General features: G+C 45.8%; 1 pseudogene; it reads right to left on the reverse strand.

Moving 5' to 3' along the window:
* Positions 1–301: 301 nt before the first annotated feature.
* On the reverse strand, positions 302–951 carry LOC137365655 (mitochondrial-processing peptidase subunit beta pseudogene; annotated as a pseudogene).
* Between the last annotated feature and the right edge of the window lie 4,988 nt (positions 952–5,939).

Consider the following 5,939-nt stretch of genomic DNA (forward strand, 5'->3'; position numbering starts at 1 on the left):
CCCGCCGGCTCGGGAGCAGCGACCTCACTCCTTCATCTTTCAGTCGTTCACCAATAAATCTGGCTTCCTGGAGTGTATGTGGCCCTCAAGGTCGTCGGACGGGCTCCCCGAACACAGTCATATTACAACACAGATTTTTAAATTGGGAGTCCCTGAACTCGAGCCTGTGAAGCTGTCAGAAATTTTGTAATTGTTGATTTACCAGCACATTAGTTTCGTTGTTTCATCGAAATGAACTTTGGGTACCTGACCCCGAGTTTATGGACATTAGGACAGGAGTTCTGTTTTGACAGGTGGTCTCCTACAGAAAAGTTTTGAAAATTACTCCAGCAGCAGCTAATACCATCCTTGGTCCATTGCAGTGTGCTGTAATATATTCCATCAGGTCATTCCGAGTTATAGTTTTGATGTTTTCCGTAGGTCCCAGGATGGGGCGGCCTAATGCCGTGGTCTGATAAGCTGTTGCATGCAGATAATCAAAGACTACTTCCTGAAGATTGGTTTCAACATTTTGCATTTCCCTTCGAATAACTCCGCGCTCACGTTCAATCTCAACCGCTCCCAAGGTGCTGTTCTGGATAATATCTGCAAGGATTTCTACAGCCCTGGGTAGATCTTTAGAAAATGCTTTAGCATAATACACTGTTTGTTCTCTAGATGTGTATGCATTTAAATGGGCTCCCATGCTCTCGATTTCAAGTTACAAGTCTAGCTGAGAGCTTTTCTTTGTGCCTTTGAAAGCCACGTGCTCCAAGAAATGAGCTGTTCCATTGCTCTTCTCATTTTCATAGCAGCTCCCTGCATCAATCCACAGTCCAACTCTACAGAGTCTTCAGACGTCACTCGGAGTCCATTTTACAGAACAGTAACATTTGCTTCTGGAATATTCAGAATAACGAGTGCAGGTGTTGCTTGGGTGGCCTGGAATCGGCTCCAGTTGTATCGGATGGGCTACATATCCAGTCTGACACTGTTAATATCAGTTGATTAGCCAGTCTGACACTGTTAATATCTGTTAGTTATAAAGTCTGACATTGTTATTATCTGTGGGCTCTCCAGTCTGACACTGTTTATAGAACATAGAACATAGAACAGTACAGCACAGTACAGGCCCTTCGGCCCACGATGTTGTGCCGACCCTTTAACCTACTCTAAGATCAAACTACCTACATACCCTTCATTCTACTATCATCCATGTACCTATCCAAGAGTCGCTTAAATGTCCCTAATGTATCTGCTTCTACTACCACCGCTGGCAGTGCATTCCATGCACTCACCACTCTCTGTGTAAAGAACCTACCTCTGACATCTCCCCTAAACCTTCATCCAATCACCTTAAAATTATGCCCCCTGGGAAAAAGTCTCTGGCTATCCACTCTATCTATGCCTCTCATCATCATGTACACCTCTATCAAGTCATCTCTCATCCTTCTTCGCTCCAATGAGAAAAGCCCTAGCTCCCTCAACCTTTCTTCATAAGACATGCCCTCCAGTCCAGGCAGCATCCTGGTAAATCTCCTCTGCACCCTCTCGAAAGCTTCCACATCCTTCCTATAATGAGGCGACCAGAACTGAACACAATATTCCAAGTGTGATCTAACCAGGGCTCTATAGAGCTGCAGCATAATCTCGTGGCTCTTAAACTCAATCCCCCTGTTAATGAAAGCCAACACCCCATACACCTTCTTAACACCCCTATCAACTTGGGTGGCAACTTTGAGGGATCTATGGACGTGGACCCCAAGATCCCTCTGTTCCTCCACACTGCCAAGAATCCTGCATTCAAATTCGACCTTCCAAAATGAATCACTTCACACTTTTCCAGGTTGAACTCCATCTGTCACTTCTCAGCCCAGCTCTGCATTCTGTCAATGTCCCGTTGCAACCACCAACAGCCCTCCACACTATCCACAACTCCAGCAACCTTTGTGTCATCAGCAATCTTACTAACGCAGCCTTCCACTTCCTCATCCAAGTCATTTATAAAAATCACAAAGAGCAGAGGTCCCAGAACAGATCCCTGCGGAACACCACTGGTCACCGAGCTCCATGCTGAATACTTTCCATCTACTACCACCCTCTGTCTTCTATGGGCCAGCCAAGTCTGTATCCAGACAGCCAAATTTCCGTGTATCCCATGCCTCCTTAGTTTCTGAATGAGCCTACCATGGGGAATCTGATCAAACGCCTTGCTAAAATCCATATACACCACATCCACTGCTCTTCCTTCATCAATGTGTTTTGTCATATCTTCAAAGAATTCAATAAGGCTTGTGAGGCATGACCTGCCCCTCACAAAGCCATGCTGACTATTTCTAATCAAACTATGCTTTTCCAAATAATCATAAATCCTGTCTCTCAGAATCCTCTCCAATAATTTGCCCACTACCGACGTAAGACTGACTGGTCTGTAATTCCCAGAGTTATCCCTATTCCCTTTCTTGAACAAGGGAATAACATTTGCCACCCTCCAATCATCTGGTACTACTCCAGTGGACAGTGAGGACGCAAAGATCATCGCCAAAGGCGCGGAAATCTCTTCCTCGCTTCCCGTAATAACCTTGGGTATATCCCGTCTGGCCCTGGGAACTTATCTATCATCATGTCTTTCAAAATTTCCAGCACATCCTCCTTCTTAACATCAACCTGTTCAAGCATATCAGCCTGTTTCACGCTGTCCTCAAAAACGACAAGGTCCCTCTCACTCGTAAATACTGAAGCAAAGCATTCATTTAGGACCTCCCCTACCTCCTCCGACTCCAGGCACACGTTCCCTCCACTATCCATGATCGGCCATCCTCTTGTTCCTCACGGAAGTGCAGAACGCCTTGGGATTTTCCTTAATCCTAACCGCCAAGACTTTTTCATGTCCCCTTCTAGCTCTCCTAAGTCCATTCTTCAGTTCCTTCCTGGCTACCTTGTAACCCTCTAGAGCCCTGTCTGATCCTTGCTTCCTCAACCTTAAGTAAGCTTCCTTCTTCCACTTGACTAGCTGTTCCACATCTCTTGTCATCCAAGGTTCCTTCACCCTACCATCCCTTCCTTGCCTCATTGGGACAAACCTATCCAGCAGTCACAGCAAGTGCTCCCTAAACAACCTCCACATTTCTGTCATGCATTTCCATGAGAACATCTGTTCCCAATTTAAGCTCCCCAGTTCCTGCCTAATAGCATTGTAATTCCCCCTCCACCAATTAAATATTTTCCCATCCCGTCTGCTCCTATCCCTCTCCATGACTATAGTAAAGGTCAGGGAGTTGTGATCACTATCACCGAAATGCTCTCCCAGTAAGAGATCTGCCACATGGCCTGGTTCATTGCCAAGCACCAAATCCAACATAGCCTCCCCTCTAGTCGGCCTATCTACATATTGAGTCAGGATACCTTCCAGGACACACCTGACAAAATCTGCTCCATCCAAACTATTTGCACTAAGGAGGTTCCAATCAATATTAGGGAAGTTGAAGCCACCCATGACAACAACCCTGTTACTTCTGCACCTTTTCAAAATCTGCCTCCCAATCTGTTCCTCTGTGTCTCTGTTGCTATTGGGGGGTCTATAGAAAACACCCAATAAAGTGACTGCTCCTTTCCTGTTTCTGACTTCCACCCATAATGACTCAGTAGACAAACCCTCCTCGACGACCTCCCTTTCTGCAGCTGTGATACTATCCCTGATTAGCAATGCCACTCCCCCACCTCTTTTACCTCCCTCCCTATTCCTTTTGAAACATCTAAACCCCGGAACATCCAACATCCATTCCTGCCCCTGTGATATCCAAGTCTCCGTAATGGCCACAACATCGTAGCTCCAAGTACTGATCCATGCTCTAAGTTCATCACCCTTATTCCTGGCACTTCTTGCATTAAAATAGACACACTTCAACCCATCATATTGGCTGCAACTTTGCCCTGTCAACTGTCTAACCTTCCTCACAGACTCTCTACACTCTGTATCTGCCTGTTCAACAGATACCCCATCCACTGATCCGTAGCTCCAGTTCCCGTCCCCCTGCCAAACTAGTTTAAACCCTCCCGAAGAGCTCTAGCAAACCTCCCGCCCAGGATATTGGTGCCCCTCCAGTTCAGATGCAACCCGTCCTTTTTGTACAGGTCCCACCTTACCCAGAAGGTATTACAATGATCCACATATCTGAAGCCCTCCCTCCTACACCAGCTCTGTAGCCACGTGTTCAGCTGCACTCGCTCTCTGTTTCTAGCCTCACTAGCACGTGGCACCGGTATCAATCCTGAGATTACTACTCTGCTCGTCCTGCCTTTTAGCTTCCAACCTAATTCCCTATGTTCGATTTTCAGGTCCTCATCCCTTTTCCTAGCTATGTCATTGGTACCGATGTTTACCACGACTTCTGGCTGCTCCCCCTCCCCCTTAAGAATCCTGTGGACTCGATCCGAGACATCCCTGACCCTGGCACCCGGGAGGCAACATACCATCCGGGAGTCTCGTTCGCGACTACAGAATCTCCTGTCTGTTCCTCTAACCATTGAATCTCCTATCACTATTGCTCTCCTATTCTCCCCACTTCCCTTCTGAGCCACAGAGCCAGGCTCAGTGCCAGAGACCTGGCCACTGTGGCTTTCCCCTGGTAGGTCATCCCCCCCAACCGTATCCAAAACGGTATTTTTATTATTGAGGGGAACGGCCACAGGGGATCCCAGCACTGCGCCTATTTCCTTTCCCTCCCCTGATGGTCACCCAGCGACCTTTATCCTGTAACTTAGGTGTCACTACTTCCCTATAACTGCACTCTATCACCCCCTCAGCATCCTGAATGAACCGAAGTTCATCCAGCTCCAGCTCCAGTTCCCTAACACGGTCTGCGAGGAGCTGGAGTTGGGTGCACTTTTCACAGGTGAAGTCAGCAGGGACACAAGTGATGACCCTCACCTCCCACATCCTGCAAGAGGAGCAGGCAACTGCCCTACCTTCCATCCCCTCCGCACTAAATTGACAAAAGAGATTTAAAAAAAATAATAAAGGAAAACCTTCCCTAACCAAACCTTCCACACAAGAGTCCTTTTTTTTGTTAGAGGATATATCTGTGGGTTATGCATTCTGATGTTAATAGTCGTCGAAATTCCAGTCGGACACTGTTAATACCTTTGGGTTATTCAGTCTGACACTGTTAACATCTGTCGTTGAACAAGACTGACACTGTTAATATCGGTGGATACTCCAGTCTGCCACTATTAATATCTTTGTGTTATCCAGTCTGATGTTCTTAATATTTGGGGGATTTCCAGTCTGACTCTGTTAATATCTGTGGGTTATCCAGTCTGGCAGTGTTAATATCTCTGGATTATCCAGTCTGAAACTTCTATTATTTGTGTGTTATCCAGTCTGACACTGTTTATAACTGTGGGTTATGCTGTCTCACAAGTTTATTATCTGTTGGATATACATTCTCACTGTGGTAAAATCTGAGGGTCATCCAATCTGACACTATTAATACCTTTGGTTTATCAGTCTGATATTGTTAATATCTCTGGATTATCCAGTCTGAATCTGCAATTATTTGTTGGTTATCCAGTCTGGAACTATTAATATCTGTGGGTTATCCAGTCTGATGTTAATATTTGTGGGATTTCCACTTGGACACTGTTAATATCCTTTGGTTATTTAGTCTGACACTTTTAATATCTGTGGCTTATCAACTCTCACACTGTGAATATCTGAGGGATCTCTAGTCTGACCCGGTTAATAGCTGAGCGTTTCCAGTCTGACATTCATAATAGCTGTCGGTTATCCAGTCTGACACTGTCAGTACCTGTGGGTTATCCAGTCTGACACTGTTAATATCTGTCATTTCACAAGTCTGATATTGTTAATATTGGGGAGTCCTCCAATCCAACACAGTTAATGTCTGTGGGTTGTCCAGTCTGACACTGTTGTTATCTGTGGGTTATCCAGTCTGACA

Source organism: Heterodontus francisci, unplaced genomic scaffold (assembly GCF_036365525.1).
Source record: "Heterodontus francisci isolate sHetFra1 unplaced genomic scaffold, sHetFra1.hap1 HAP1_SCAFFOLD_136, whole genome shotgun sequence".
NCBI classification, from domain to species: Eukaryota; Metazoa; Chordata; class Chondrichthyes; order Heterodontiformes; family Heterodontidae; genus Heterodontus; species Heterodontus francisci.